Source organism: Excalfactoria chinensis, chromosome 7 (assembly GCF_039878825.1).
Source record: "Excalfactoria chinensis isolate bCotChi1 chromosome 7, bCotChi1.hap2, whole genome shotgun sequence".
In the NCBI taxonomy this organism is placed as follows: Eukaryota; Metazoa; Chordata; class Aves; order Galliformes; family Phasianidae; genus Excalfactoria; species Excalfactoria chinensis.
Window position 1 is genome coordinate 19,735,211 of NC_092831.1, and position 17,598 is coordinate 19,752,808.

Consider the following 17,598-nt stretch of genomic DNA (forward strand, 5'->3'; position numbering starts at 1 on the left):
TTGGATGGCTTTAGTTCTGAAATCATTTTTCATTCTCACAAGATTAGCCAATTATTTCCACGAGCTACAGCTGGTTTCTTGTCTTCAGGAAACTATGTTCTGCTTCCCCATTTCTGCTGAGCAAAGGCAAAAAAATCTTTTTACCTGTTTGGGGCTTTTCCATAGGCTGACTACATTTCAGTCAATCATATGTGTCTCTTGTAATGACTTAGCAATTTTTCAAGAAAATTTCAATTAGAAGATTAATGTTGGCAAGAAACTAATAGCTAAGCTGCATTTGGCTTTAGTAACACTATGTCCAATGATGCTAATCCTTATCCTGACTTCTAGTGTGAGGGAATCATGAAGTTACTATAAAGGTTTGCACACACAGTTTTCTTCAGGTCAGGGCAAATCAACTGCAGAAAAAAGACTGGAGACAAAATGTAAAAGGGTGTGAGCATGGTGGAATTAATAAAAAGTCCGACAAAAGTTCACTTTTTAGCCTTTTTTTGCAGAGTAGTAGATATCTGCTGTCCCTGCCTTAGCTGTTACTCCTCCTGGCCCTTCTAGCCTTCTCCCCTCTCTTTGCCTCAATCAGTTCTCAGGCATGTTCAGTATCTTGTTATCTCTTGTTTCATACATTGGTAGTGCATGTTAAGCAAGAATGGTCAAGTGAATGATAGCTGTTGATCTTTAAGAATGCAATTATTAACAAATTCAATAGTTATTTTGGTATAATTTCATAAATATATGTCATTTTTTTCCCCTTCTTTATTTCCTAAGATGTAAATGAACTGGACCTTTAGGTATATTTCCTAGTTCGGCCATTATTATGCATGAAAATAATACAGAAGGTAAAGTCTGCTTCTCCTGCATAGTCAGCTACTGAGCGCAGACTTGTCATGGCCGGATGTAACAAGACTGCTGTGTGCTTGAACCTGTTGCAGAACTCCTCCTGAACCTGTAAGAATTCACACATTTCCCTTGCAGTGAGGTGCTGCTCTGTTCTGGGCCAATCAGCTAACAAAGACATTTGTTAATAATGATTACCAACCTCCCCATTTAATACTAGACCGGGTTGCCCAGGGCCCCATCCAACCTGGCCTTGAGCACCTCCAGGGACGGGGCATCCATAGCCTCTCTGGGCAGCCTGTTCCAGAGCCTCACCACTCTCATAGTAAAGAACTTCCCCTGACATCCAACCTAAATCTTCCCTCGTTCAACTTAAAACCATTTTCCCCTGTCCTGCTGTTATCTATCCTTTCAAAGAGCTGACTCCCCTCCTGTTTATAGGCTCCCTTTAGGTACTGAAAGGCTGCAATTAGGTCAAACTGCAGCCTTCTTTTCTACATCTTTGCTTAATACAAAACAGAATAATCTCTGCACCTGTCCTCTCTAATGTGGGAATAATCAAATTAGCACCCTACTGGAATAACAAATACTAAAAGTGAATTTAACTTAAACAAAAACTATTACATGCTGACATGTATCCGTACTGATAGATGAAACTGTAGTGTTCATTTCCAAGTGCTGCTCATCTTGCAGAGCTGTGTTTTGTACCTTACTAGTGTCTGACTTTTTGATAGGTAGACTCAGGACAACCAGATAGATTGGTAGCTCAGAGGGCTGGTCTTTGCCTCACTCACTGACAGCAGTTTGGAAACCACTGTGAGACTGCCTTTTTCTGACAGCTTTCAAGCAGAACTGACCACATGCTGAGCAGGAATTGCAAGACAAAGCAGCCCCCATTGGACTTTCCAGCCAATAGGCTTCTTTCCACCAAGCTGCTTGCCTTCTAGCTGGTTCTGCTGATAAAATAGGACTCAGGAGTACCAGTTCACTTAGGGCAAAATTAAATTCACTTGAAAACTGCCTGGTAATTAAGTCTACTACCAGCCTGGGCTGTAGTTCATCGCTGATCAACCAGCAGCTGCGAGGTCAGCACCTTGGGAAAAACTACTAGGGCTTTATCCTGTAGTATCTACAAAACCAAAAGATTGTTTGGATGAATTAGATACAGGTTTATTCTTCTTTTCTATAAAAGTCATTGAAAAAAGTCTCGTGCTAAAAAAAGCAGGATAGCATGCCCATAGATAGGGCTCTCTTCTTAATCTTCGCAATATTCTTTCAGAATTCAGATATGGGAATGAGGAGACAAATCACAGATTTGGAAAAACAGGAGCTTAAATTTCAAGCCATCTGCCATGGATTCTGTCCAACATACTTGTCTGTCTTAGTTGCTTAGCTTGATAGTGAGGGTAACATTAATTCACCTTTCTAAAGTGCTATGAATTCTTCAGATAGAAAAAGCACTGTGTATATTGAACCCTGAACTCAGTTTTGGTAGGTAAGTGAAGAAATTGATTTTGAGCCTGTACTTATTTGCAGTTTTAAATTGCACTAAATTCCTTAGACTTACTCCAAATGTACAAACGCGTAATTGACAGCATAATTCATACCGCACCTTATAGACCACTGGTCTAACCACTACAGGATAGCAGACAGCAGAATCCAGTTTCACCTCTGTCAAGCTGTTTTATAAAACCAATACAATCAACTTTCATAGAATTCTTTAAAATGAATAAAATCTAGTATTTTTTTAATATTCAGTGCAGAAAAACAGAATACAGTCAGGGTCAAATTCTATTCTCCATTATTTGAGTAGCTAGATAATATAAATCCACTGGTATAAAAAAATACTTCTTTAGATTCATCTTTTTGATCTGTTGCAGTACAGGTGTGAAATGTATTTATTTCATTTTGTAATAGCTGACTTTTCTTGTAATGGCTGCTACAGGAAATATTGACTTCTTATCTTTTAATAAGTAATACTTATAGATCTAGAAAAAAATCATTAGTTATGAATTACAGCTACTGTAATCGTTATAAATACATTAGCAACAAATGGTCATGCAAAATAAGAAAAGGTCTATTAAAAATTAAATAAAAAGATCCATTGAGTAAACAGACGTCTCTTTACAGCAGACATATCCCCACAGTTATTGACTGAAGCACTTCTAAGTATTAGGAAATGACCAACCATGACAAAACATTGCTAAAATAATGCTCCATAAAATACAACTTGCAATGTTTCCTTGACCAGGGATGATCAGGAGGCTAATTAACAGATTGGCATACAATATTCTCAGAAATCCAATTGCTTCTAAGAAGGACCTAAATGATGTGCTTAGAAATAATTCAAGAGTTCGGAAAGCAATTTTTGTGAAGAACAGTTATCATCTAAGCTGACTGCACCTTAAAGGTGATCATCTGGATGTTGAATTCTTTTTTTTCCTTTTTTCCTTTTTTTTTTTTTTTTAAATGTACTGCAGATTGAAGGTTCAAGGAAAGCTCAGCAAGACAGAGCACTCAATTCCTTTTTGAATCATCTCAAAGAGAGCAGGAAATGTGTAGGATTTGGCCCCCAATCGTTGTTAGCATGTTTTAATTACTTTTTGAGGAAGCAAGTATATAATATAGGAGGGATAATCCTATAGAGTCAGTAGTGACATTTGAAAAGTAAATGTTATACTTCAATTACTATGCTACTTCACTTTTAAAGAGGGCTAGATCTGATGTGAAGATTTAAAAGCAGTGCTAACTTCCAGGCTAAAACAAAGCTAGTTTAAGGAATTGAAATGGCTCCAGTTCTTGATTTAAAACAGGTTTTTTTACTCTGAGTAATCTCTGGCAATAAACACACATATTTTTCTTTTCAAGATGGTTTATGATCAGTGATTTCAGTCCACTGCACATTACCCTACCACATGTCCTGAATTGCTTGGGACAATCCCAGATTAGGAGACACATTCATGGGTCTTGCACAAAGACTACTTTATACAGAAATAACAAAATGTCCTAACATCTGTTCAAGGCCCATTTAGTAATAAGCACATAAACCCTGACACCTTCAAGAAATGCCTTCTACCTTCTACCTAGAAGGTATCTCTGGGAGATGAGGGAGCCAACTGGCTATGCACATACGCACTTTGTTCTAAACTAAATCTTACTTTCATGGATGTTACTACAGAAGCCACTAAATTTTGTCCTTGCTTTCAGGGGAGAAGATCTTAGCCTAAGCTGAATTACTCAGTTGTGTGGTAGATTTAAAATACACAGGTGAAGTGTGAATACTCCCTGTCACCCACAAAATTACAGTTACAAAAGATTGTCATACACTGTGGGAAGGGAGACTGTCAACAGGGAAAAGGAAAAACAGTGAAGCCACCCCTTCTATGAAACCATCGTGTCTATAGCAATAGTCTCTTAAGAGACCCTGAGTTTCCCAAGAAAGAAGCACAGTGGCAGTAGTATGGGTTATTGCTCTTTTATATTCACAGCTTTGATTTTAGACTAGAAGGAGGGTTTATGCACTTAGAAGGATGAGAGTGTTTTTTTTTTCTTCTCAGTGATGGCCATCACCCTAATAAAATATTAATTCTTTATAAACTTGCAGCCATGACTGTCATGAACTTGCAGCAGCTAATCCTAGCCAGAGAGATGTCACTTGATCAGATGACCACCATTCAGGATTTGGGCCTGCCTGAACAGCAAAAGTTTTGTAATCTTGGCCCTTGCTTTTTTTAATACCAAAATGATATCATTTCAGTTTTAGTGGCTGTTACGAGTTGCCTTCCAACACATACGTTGGTATAATGTGAGACGGCTGATTTATTATGAGGCACAATGTGAATACTTGTCTGGGCTTCCCTCCTGTCTCCACCCACAGTTCCCATGTGTTCTGGTTGAAAAGTTCTGTAATTATGAGGCCCATCATCATCCACACATGCATTGCTCAGCCCTCTTTGTAAGGTTACTTTTGCAGCAAGTGCTGAAGCCTACGAGATCTGTAGTCCAAGAAACCTGAATTCTTCAGACTAATGCTATTTTGGGATACATGCGTGGCCTACAGCTGTATTTTTCATCAAAGTAGAAATACATTGTTATAAACAAGAGACAAAAAAATCCAATAGTGCCTGGATTTTTTAACACTCAGAATAGTTTCTAATTTCTTTAAGGCAACAGCTTGAGGAAAAACAGAAGATACTGCAAGTAAAAGTAATAAAAGCTTCTCACCAAATCATTCATTAAAGCAACAATTGAAATGTACACTTTAAATGACACGATTGACATGCATGTGGGTAATTTAAATCTATTAACGTTCTAGGGGGAAAACGTTTTCTGCTGCTGCTTGGTCTGATGCAGATCAGGATAACAGCACTGTGTCACTTAATGCTGCATGGTAACTCTAATGCTCCAACTGAAAGCATGTTAGAGTTAAATAAGAAATAATAACAGAAAAGAGAAATTGCAGGGTATAATGCACAGGAGAAGAGAGATGTTTTCAGCTGAGATTTGAAATCAGATTGAGAGTCAATGAGGTAGAGAGAGAAAGAAAGGCTGTTCCAGATGGTGGGAGCTGCAGAGCAGAAGGCTGTCTTACCACCAATTAATTTAATGAGACCCACCCACCAGTTTCCCATCCTGACTTCTTTCCTGAACCATGTTAGGCTTAAACTTCTTGGTGTGAAACCACAAGAACCCAATGTGAAAAATTCCCTGCTCTCAGCATGCTGTGGTGAGAAACTCCCAAGCACAGACCCCTCTGCAGGAAGGCCCTGCATTCAGACAAAGGCCTTTTTCTCACAAGTGTCACTGTTAAGTCAAACAAATGATTCTTGTGGAGCTCATGCCTGCAAGGTGATGAGCATCTCCTTTCCCACATTGTTCTGCACATCTTGGCAGTAGCTGCTCATCATGGGAACGGTCTAGTACCACTGGATGAGTGCTGCTCCTTAAGCATACACGGAAAGGCTTACATGAGGGTACTGTGAGGTCTTCCAGCTGACATGGCACATCATAGCCAGGCTTGTTTGGCCTTCTGCAAAACCACACACACGTGAGCAGTGGGCAAATACCATTATAAAGCAGCCCAGTTCTTTGGCTGAGCCTAAAGGGAATTCCTTTACATATCACATCATACTAAAAATGCTCCTTCAGGGGACTCTTACACATCTCAAGTTTAATGCAACATAAAGCAACCACTGTGACAATTACTTTTGCACAGTGGAATTCACTGAAATAAATGTAAATGTTAGTCATATGATCTGGATGCCCTAACAAATCTGCATCAAGTAATATTTGGAAGCACAGCTTGTCAAAGATAATTCATGACAACTAAACTAGCAGTTCATCTACAACAGCTCACTCTGAAGAAAAGAGTTTTGCTTATCCCCTGAAGCCCATCAGAACTGAGTACCTGAAGACAAGACATAGAGGTGAATGTTTGGAAGCCGTGCACAGCCCAGCCAGTGGCCTCTCCTCCTCTATACAGAAGATCTTTTGCTGATCTCCCGCAAAAGTGGGAGGTGTAGGCCTTCAGATGAATGGGCGTCAGGCAGCTTCCTAGGTTAAAAGCAAAGTCCTCTGTTTCACACACAAACTTACAGGTGTGCCTAAAGAATCCATGGTCAGTTTGCAGGAGGAAGCCTCCCTGAACCAACAGAATATTGTGCTCTCCTTCACCTTCAGTTTCTGGATGATTTCCCCTCCCTATCAGGAAGATCTGATTTTGCATTATTTCATCTTGAAGAACGTACAATCAAGAAGTCTGTATTTGAGGAAGAAATCACTTCATGTTAGAGAAACTAAAATAAAGCCAAATAAAACCACAAAGCCATTAAAGTTGGAAAGACCATTAAGACCATCTAGGTGAACCATCAACCCTTGCCTGTGAATGCTCTAGACCATGTCTCTCAATGCCACATCTACCCTTTTTTCAAACATTTCCAGGGATGGTGACTCAACCACCTTTCCAATACCTCAACACTCTTTTGGAGAAGAAATTTTTCCTAATATCCAACCGAAACCTCCCCTGGTGCAACTTAAGGCCACTACCTCACATCCTATCATTATCTGGGAAATTACTTAGTTTTAGTTATGGCTGCTCCCTCATTTAATAGCAGTTGAAAGTTCTGGGATATTCTTCCATGGAACAACACAGAACGAGTATGTGCTGTCTATTAAATTCACAACTTCCAATGACATGGTATAATATATAGGTAAGTCACCTCCCAAACACTATAAATGTGAACTCAAAATATTATTTGATTTTATTTCTTTACATAACTCTACTTATCACAACTCTAAAAAAAATGAGATAGAAACTATTAAAGAAGTGATGACAAAAATGCCATGTTAGACTTCCATTTATTTTATCATTAAAAAGATTTACAGCCTGTACTGATATCAGATTATAAAAATTAGGGCCCTCCATAAATTTAAAGGGCTTGCTCTTGCTGAGCTATAATAAGGGAGCTAATAAGTCAGATTTGAAAGGTTCAAGAAACAGAAAAACAAGCAGCAATGAAAACAGAGATCTTAAAAGCATGTTGAGACTTTTAAAGTAGATTCTTGTAGAATGCAATGAGATAGTAGTAGAAAAGGTAACTTGTCGAAATTGTGCTAATCCTCTTCTTGTAGTAGTCTTCATGGGAGAATTAGTGATACTCCTCATTAAACAGGGTCTGCTATAATGACATTGAATTCCATACAAATATTCTGCTTCTCTAGGAATAATTTATTGTACTTTTACTGGAAAATTTTAGCTGGATCTTAAAAGTTTTTATGGCCTCAATTATAGCACTTTTACTCCTAATAATCAATATTGATTTTGCCCTACCATCCTTTTTAAAGTTTCTCTTGGTTTACATAGAATTCATATCTTGACAGTTTATAAAGTGATAATACATTCATTCTAAAATCATATTCTTTTAGCCAATTACGCCAGTTCCTCAATAGCTACATCTGTTATACCACTAAAAAGATGAAACAGATCTTATTTTGTTAGTAGGACGTGAGCACAGTGAAAAGCAGTGAGAGAAAGACAGTGACTAGCAGGAGTGCTCAGTGACCCCCAGTTGTGCTCATCCCCTCCCCTGTTCTCTAGAGCTCCATTCATTGGATCACTAAGTCCATGTCTCATCTACACTTGCAGCTTACTTTGCTGCTGCAATGCCTGAGAAACCAAGCAGCAGGAAACTCAATGCGCTGACCCCTCCAGGTAGCTTTTACTGTATATTCCTCCTAGAAAACTGAACCTTCTCAGTCAGTTCTGCGCATCACAGGCAGACACGAAGGATCTGTCTGTCACATCTGCTGCATCAGGCTTTTCAATCTCTACTGTTCTTTCAGGAGCTGAAACACCACCACAAGTCAACATACACACCGTCATTTTCTCAAGTAGATGCCATGCCACTTTTCTTTGTGTTATCTCTATTGCATGTAAAAAGGCTGAGCCACAGAGTGCCCCTGCCCAGGCTCCTGCTGCTGACAGACAGCAATGGGGTGCAGTCATGTGTGGCTCCCAGCACTCCACAGAGCTGGGGCTCATAGAAAAGGTAGTGGTTCAGGCAGCCAGCTGCCACCTTCCAGTCCCACACGGCACACCTCCCTTGTTCTCTCCAGTGAGCATGATGGTGAGCAATATGTGCACTTTGACTGGTTAGCCATATGCATTATTCAGTTTTAAGCAGAGAAATTTGAATCACTTGCCCTGGAGGAGGACAGTGGTTCAGTTTGATCCTAGAAGGCTGTGCGCATAATGTGTATATTCATTACTTTTACCTCCTTTTACCAAAGTATGGCTGTCTCATTATTTTGCTCTTGCCTTTCCTAACATAATTAAATGGTGTGGTGACATATGTATATATACACATGGCCTAAATATTTACTTGATTTTTCAACAAGGAAGAATAAGGAACAAATGTATGACAATAATTATGTGAAAAGAACAGTATATGGAAATTTTCTGTGCCTGTTCCCACTGACTCGTATACACCTGCTTTACAGGCTCTTTTACTCCGTCTTTCTGCTCCCTTACACCAGGTTTATTTCAACATCTTAGGAAATGAAAAGATCCCCTTTTGCTTCAGAATTAGTATTTGACTGATGAAAAGAATGAACCCCAGGGGCTGTCTTTTCCAATCAGGCACTGTACAAGCACTTGAGCTGACTATGTTCTACAGAACATTGAAAACATGGCATGCCCAGGAAATGTTTGCCATCACATTAGTGATGCTGTAATGGGCATCACAAATCACCTGGACATTAATAGAATGAAATCACTTACTGCCTCTGAAAGCAGCTTTATTCTCAGTTGGTGTCCTGAAGGCACCATGTGTGCAGTCTAGATTTTCTCCCACAAAGAAGAAATTTTCAGATCTCATAAAAGTCTTGTTTTTCTTGCTGCTTTTAGAGTTTGTTTATATCCCCACTGATTATTCCTGATGGCAACCCCTTAAAAACAACTAGTGCTGGAAAAAAAATAACGTCAAAAAACAAGTAGATATCTTTTGAACTTCAAGTGATCTCTGATTTCTCTAAAAGCCATAGCAGGACAGGATACACACATCTTCTAATGACTGCTCTTGCTCTCACTTAACTGCAATAACGCATCAAACACATTTCTTTATCCCGTTATTGCTGGTTTGTAATTTGATCATTTTGAATTCTCCCCAAGCTGTTCCAATGTGTCTGTAACGGAATCAGAGGTACCTCTGTGCACTTCTCATTTTGCACGGAAAATAGAACAGCTTCAATGATCACAGCCCATGTGAAGCAGACAGCAGCGGTTAAATTAATTGTTGTGATCAAAGAAATGGGCTGTTAAAAATACCTGATTTCCTATTAGAGAAGACTTTTTAATTGTGCTTCTGGTGCCTAGAACATGTTGAATTTTTTATGAGATAATTCAGGTAACAGTCCATTAGAAATGGTATTCAATTTCGCCTGAGGAAGCTGAGGAAAAGTGAGAGCACTCCTGTGTGCACAGAGGCTGCCCTCTAGCCCCCACCCCTGCCAGGGCCACAGTGAGCTCTGCATGCCCTCCTCAGCCCCACCGTGCCCAGCCAACTGCATGGATGCACACCCGAATCAGCTGCAGGCTGCACTCATACACCTAGGTGGGAGACAAAGCGACTCGTGCCCACTCTGCTTCCCTTGTTGCAGGAGCAGCATCCTTTGCAGTTAAATTGAAGAGATCTCATGAGCCAAATCTTTTACTGTCCATAAAATGAAATGTCTGGCATCTCAGGCTTATCTTTCTACTTTTAACTTATTTTCACTTTGTATTAATAGAATGTTTGTTATACCATGTTCAAGAAAGCATCTAGTTTCTCCAGTGCTACTCTAGCAATCAAACTGATAGCTGTAAAGCAGATAAATAGGAGCTGTACACCACCATTTCTGCTGGCCCATTTTTCATTTTTTGAAATAAACCCCCTAGAGTCTTTTTTTCAGAATAAATTGAAGATAAGAAAGTTATCTTCTGATGTGGATAGTTTGAACATGTCAGATTTGTGAAGCATGGTCTTTGGCTAGCTTAGCACTCTGCCTTTTGAAAGACATATAAGGCAAAGCACAGCTGTCAGATTTTTGTTTTGTTTTGTTTTGTTTTAAAGGTTGGATAAGGCAAAATTAAGGAGCTCTATTAAAAGCATAGGATCTGTAAAGTCAGGTTCCACTCTTCTTGTTAATGCCAAGTAGCATTTCAGTGCACAACTCTTCCTCACTGAAATCAATGAAATTATTCAGGAAGGGGGATAATACTTAGTACAGGGAAACATGCCTAAATCTGTCCTTAACTAGTCTGATTCTGGCAGTGAAAATGCCCTTACTGCCCACAACCTGACAAATGCCCCCTAGTCTGTGCCCCATGTTCCAAACAGGGGAGAAGATTCAAGCAATTCCGTCAAGATGAGCAGCAGGCTCACTGATTATCAAGGACCCATTTATTTTGAGCAGTTCTTACATATCTTTAAATTACACTGGGGAAGCTTCCTTTATCATCCCTAGCTCTTCTACAAGTCTAAAGATTACATATATCTTTTCACTATATTTATAAGCAAAATATCAACTTTAAGCATTGCAGAAGGGAGTACAGAGTTCTGCTTCCTGGTGACTTATAGAGATGTAATTACTTTCAGCCCTCAGAAGGCCAGTTATATCTAGATCAGAAATAATAGATCTGAGATTAGTAAAGGATTCTAAATTCTCAGTATATTGCTGCTTGATTTTCATTTTTCCACGTAGATCTTCTGTAGTCAGTGCAATTCACTGTTCAGAAAAAATGTAGCAAAGATGATTGACTGACTGCACTGACTTCATTAAATGTTCTTGAAATGTACTTTTGCACACCTCCAATCACACACTGTTGTTCTATTCTGCTTATTCTTCCAGACAATCTAGAATGTCAGTGCAGCCTTTTACATAGGAGTCACTATGGGGACCTACTTGCCATCTCAGACAGCTGCATCATCTCACCACCACTCTCACCTGTAAAGCCACTAATCCCTGGCCAATTTTGGGCAAAGTAGCATTTACCCAAATTTGACTATGCAAGTAGTTGCATTGATTTTACACGGGGAAGTAAGAAACTTAGTGTGGATGTAGTTGTCTGCTTCACTGGATATTTGATACTATGCGGCTGTGAATCAGGGGTCATGCCAGCAGTGCACTAACAAGCAACATGCTTCTTGACTAGAGCATTTACAAGCCCTGAGATAATAACATGAACAGTAAACACGATCAGTTCTGCTCTGTGGTGTAAGCCAGAAAAACTCTATTCAAAGAAATTAAGAAAATTTAATGGAATAACCAAGATAAGAATTTTGGACAATGCTAATTGCATGTCTCAGTAACAGCTGGATGTATCTTAGCCTGGCCATCCCTCAAAGGTGCTAATAGCCACATCTCAAAAGACAAGTAGTAGCTGAGATGGAAAGTTATGCCCTTCTGATCAGTGAAAGAAAACACCCCAGTTAAATGTGGAAAGTCTGTAGCACTGTTCAAATTACAGAAGATATGGCAGAGCTAGAACAAATCCATAAGTGCTGTTACCTCAACACAGAAGTATGGATTCCACTCCTTTCATCCTTTTAATGCTCTTCAGTGATGCAAATTTGTCTTTATTTATGCAATATCACTTCAGTAAAGATCATCTCACAGTAAATAAGGAAGGCAAGAGACATGGGGTGAATTCCTGATCATTCTGATATGTTTGCCAAAGACATGCAGATAAGGACTTCTGATGTTTGTCTCCACGTGTGCTGATTTGAAGATTCTCACATTATTTCAGTAAAGAAGGAAGAGATATCTGTGTGAGAGAAACTTTCTCTGCTAATAGTCTGTTAATACAATAGAGTGGTGTAGTCACACCATAAAGGCAAAAAAGAATGTAGTTGATTAATGAACAGCCTGCATTTGATGCTTATGTGTAGGAACATCCTCATTAACATTTCCACAGAGCAGAACACTTCAGATAAGACTGAGAATAAAGAGTAGAGCTGAGAAAAATGAAAATTTTCATTTCCAAAATTCATACAGTCTGTAGAAAGTTGAGATGGCAACGGATGATAGCTGGCTTGGTAGGAACAGGTCCAAAAGAAGAAGGGAAAGAAGTCTGGATAGTGTCTTCAGTGGAAAAGGCTTTAGCCTTGATCTGTGTCTTTCTATATAAACCCATTTGTGCAAAAATAAATGGAACAGTGGAACTGCTCACGTAGTGGAAATTGCCTCACTACTTACAGAATCTGGCCTTAAAAAGGCTCCTATCTCAGTTGCTGAAAGCCATCACTTTTAGCTGTTTTTTCTTTGAACACCAGACTGAGCATCTGTAAGGCAACGGTCCCATGCAAGGAACTTCCCTTCACGTAAAAAAAAGTCCAACAACAACAACAACAACAAAAAACAAACAACTAAAATATCTCCTGACAAATATATTGAGTGAACCCAGTAATGATTCTTATTTGCTGATGTTCACCCAGTAAAGAAAGGAAGCAGCACCTTTCCTCTCAAAGGAAATGAAGAACACTGTTCTCAGTATGGGGGTACATATGTGGAAAGCTAATTACTTTTTCCATGCCAGAAGAGAAATGACATGAGACTACAAAGAAAGGTGAATTCTGGTGACCCTGTAACCTTTGCAAAAATGTGACCTTGGCCTATAATGAACTGCACTTCATGGTGGGCACAGCATTGGGGCCATGCGCCCAAAGGCAAAGAAAAAGGAGTGCAGCTCAGGAACCAAAGAGAAACAGCCTAGAGGAAGGTCATGACATTAGGCAGTCAATGTTTTTGTATGACCATGCTTCCTCAAGCCAGATATTCACTAATCTGGCCTGAAATTATGTTCATTCTTGTGAAGTTTGCTTGTGGCTTAACTGTTGTAAAATATTTCCAGAACAGCACAAAGAGAAACACAGAATAAAGAAGTAAACAAAGCTTTTAAACACTGAGAACTTTCTATTTCCCTACTACTGGAAACTATAATTTAAAAATTGTTTTGTCTCCTGATGCTTTACTTGTCATTTCATCTCCAGTCCTCTGCAACTGGCCTTGCCGGTAGGTTTGTCCTAGTCTATTTCTGCCAGACTTGGAGCACAGCTCTCAACATCCTAGTCTTCACCCCAGGCTCTCAGAGCAATGCTTATCCTGAATGCACTCTGCTGTATGGTCGGTGGGCCGGTTCCCTGCTGGAACTGGAATGCAGCTTTCTGTCAGCAGAAGTAGCTGGGGCTGCCAACTGGAGTTCAACATAGGAAATGTTTCTTCATCAGCTCAGTGGTAGGGAAATGAACTCTTGGGGACTGCTTAGATATTCTCCAAGAACATTTTAATAACAATAATAGCAAGGATAGTTTTACAGTCAGACCCTCTTCCACCCTCACAGTGAAGACATACCATCCTTACGTTCTGCAGAAGGTCAGAAAGTGAATGGTTGTGAAACAAATCAGAACACACAAAAAGAATTTACCATTTTGCTGCTCCAGTGAAGCAGAATTAAATCTTCAATAACTACTGCATTTCATCTAGTCCTCATTATTGTAAAAATGTTTGACTTTGTTACATAAGAGGAAGTAAGAAGTCATTTTTTTATCCCTAAAATATCCTTTTTCAGTGTTTTAGACATAAAACTGCTTATCTCCTTTACTAAGGGAAGTAACAGTGAAGTTACTTGCTGGTGCTGCTGTATCAAGGGATACAGAAGACACTCCTCGGGTGAATATCCCCAGAGACAGAATCCAAGTTTGTAATGAATAGCTCTGAAAAGTTTAAAGTCACATATGGCCATGACTAGCTAAACTGAGGTCTGAAAATAAAGCACTCCTCTAACAAAACCTGGAAGAAAGAGGAAATATTTGTTTGATTCTGTGTTATAATACAGTTATTTTATCTTTGTTTGCTTGTTTTAAGAAGTACAAGTACAAAAAACGTTCACAACAAATCAGAGGAAAAAAAATAAAAAACCAGAAATGCAATTGCTAGACACGTTTGGAGGTGGTCATTCAACGATCCGAACCTGTGGGACTGAGATAAATTACTTGTGGTAACATTTTCCTCTTGGAAAATCACAGATGAGACTAAATGAGACGTTTTATATATATAGTAGCAAACAGTCATAGGTACATTTCATTTTGAAAGTCCCATCTGTCTTACAGCCCAAACAGTTTTTGACACCCCAGAATGATTGCTGCACTTCACTTTATATGAAAAGGCAGTAAGAGTTGATATACACCAGGGCTCTAAATATCAGAGTTCCATTTTACTATATTGAGCATTTATTCTAAGGAACTGGGTTAAAAAGTAAAGAAAAAGAAAAGGAGGAAGATAGATTAATAGTTTATATTTATTGCCCTAAAAGTGTGATCAAGATTTGATTTCAAGACTCAGATTTAACTAATCCCTAGACGGATCATCTAATTCATAAATTCAAGCTGTTGCAATTTTTCCTAGAAAAGCAAACAAAATGCACAAATGTGATTTATCATTTGATCACACTTTAACTGACTACATTAAAGCTGCAAATATTAAAGAACTCAGCCTGTGTACTTCTTGGAGCCAGATTCAGCATGCATCTTAAAGCTAACTGTGTGTGGCAAGCCACAGTCAGTAAGGTTTAAATTAATAACACAGAATTAAATACTGCCATCAAAGCAAAGAGTTAATTGGTTTCCTATTTGTAGTATGACACTGAAATGCCACAAGAGCTCAATGGTTGTTATCGTTGCCAGAAAAGAAGTGTAGAGTTTATCCAAGATTGAAGAGGAATTAGCGTGCTTTTTTATTGCTTAATAAAGAGCCACCAGCAGCATACTCAGTCACAGCTACAATCATCATCCTTATCAAGGCACTAGCAATTATTTTATCTACAGCATAATGAAACACTTATTTCTGAGATTTGGGCTATGCCTCTGAGCAGACACTAGTTGAACTCTACGTGTTACAAAATCACCTACAACAGACAAATGCATCCCAGAAGGATCTTACATGACTCTGAAAATTTAACTGAAGAGAGATTTCTCCTTTAAATGTCTTATAAAATCCCACTATAGATTATTTTAGTCCATTCATTCATTCAGGAAAAAAAACTGTCTACTGGATAGGGGAGATGATTTTGGATCATACAAAACAGAACCACATATTTTCTCATGACAATGGGTACTTCTGGAATGCTTGCATGACTATAAGAGATTACAAGATGAAAGCTGGGGAGTAATTTCTGGCCCTGCTAAACTTGCTGCAGGAATAAAGTCAAGGCCTTCCCCTGATTCTCTACCCTGGTGCAGCTTCATAGGCTTCAATCTGCCTTGGTACTAACAGTATTACAGGAGATGAAGACTAAGTGAGAAACATTTGCTTCTTTTGGTCCTAAAGCTGGCACACTGGACAACTAATCAAAGCAATGTGAACTGGAATGAGAGAGTGACTGTGCAGGTCTTTCCCAGTTTCTGAAAGACTGTGTCTGACAGTTGATGGAACAAGAATTTTCCTTATTATTTTCCACGCACACGTGAAGAAGGATAGCAATCATGGAAAACCAACAAAACAAGTTTGCCTCCTTAGAATTCTGGCTTTGCAGCAATGCTACAGAAGGACTTACATGTCCACAGAAGAACAGAATAGATAGAGATTAATTTTAGCATTTGATGTAATCCAAACCAATGTACTATGCTACAACTCAGCGTGTTCTGCTAGACTGTAACAGAGCAAGTTATAAAGGAAGGCAGATACAACATCAGTTTTTCACATTCTTAATGAACAGTGTGAATTCATTGCTTTCAGAATAACAGATGATTTAATTGAATCTGTATAATCTAATGCAATCAATCTCATTTAACTAAATGTCACACAGCCCTTTTCACCAAGAGGCAGTTTATGTACACACACCAGGCAGCAGCACCAGTTTCTGAAACCCTTACTAGTGTTGGATCAGTTTTCACAAGTTGCCCACAGAAAACAGTACCCTTCTGTTTTGTTTCTGACTTAACTGTTAAATACACAAGAAGTGTGCAAAAGCTTATGGCCTAATAGCAGAGAAGCAGAAGATTAGAAGCAAAAAATCACGCTGAATTTATATATTCGGCCTGAGATATAAGCAAAGCAAAGGGTAGGAGTGAGTAAACTTTTAAGTGTTCTTTCAGTGGCATATTTCTAAATTCTCCACTAAATATCTCAGATACCATGGGACAGTCTAAGTGCCGTTATGAATATGGTTGTCCTATCCAAGTCTCAAAGAAGCAGTATCTCTCTCTGTAGACATACGTCTCAAGAGTAGAGTAAAATATTTAGACATTTTTGCAGCTAAGTTCACTTTTCTTCAAACATATGAAATGTACATTTGCACACCCCCAAATGCAGTAAAGTGTACATGACTTTTTTCAAAAGAGATCCAGGAACCTAAATCTCATAACAGGAGAGTGACACTTTTGAAAATAAAACACAAGATTCTTAAATCACTTTGTCATTTTGAAAATAAATCTGAAATCATTAGTGACCTCAGTGGCCCTAAGCCTCAATCTAGAGAATGACACCACTAGTTGCAATCTACCATTCTCCCTAATTAACTGTCATTTTGTGTCAATTCACAAGGAAGAACAAAACTCACAAAAGACATCATTTCTGGCCTACGCCTTACTTAAAAGTTCTTCATTTTCCAGTTCTCACTTAGCTTTTGTAATGTGACTGGCTCAGAAACCAAGAAAGTAGGGGAATATGTGATCAAAAGACACTGATTTATGGTTTAAAGCATTTGAACATTTTTAAGACCTTCAAGAGGACAATTTAACGTGTCCCCAGGTGACTTTAGTTTACACAGCCAGCCCTCACAACAGAGATAATCTAGGCAGACATTGTCTTTGGCAACATTACAGGACTACATTTCACAAAACTGGCCTCTTTGTTAACTGTTTTTCACTGTTTCAGACAGCCACTCATGCATTATTTATGGCATCTGGCATTGCTATATCTTTTCTTTCACCTCCTATTTTATTACAGAAGCATAATTGTGGCTAGAATAAAAGCAATGAAAACACAGCAAATACAGATTTAGTTATCAATTGTGTGTCTTGTCTTTTCAGAGTGAGTAGGATTATTTGGTGTAGGAGTTTGTATGATTTTCTTCCCGGGTAGATTCACTATTAAAACTATAATCATACAAAATTTGATCCTCTAAAAGACACTCTGAGCCTCCCTGAACAGTGACTGACTGAAGAGGGTCCTGATCTTCAGTATGGGCAAATCCAGGACACTCACCCTCTAACCACCCCCTTATTCACA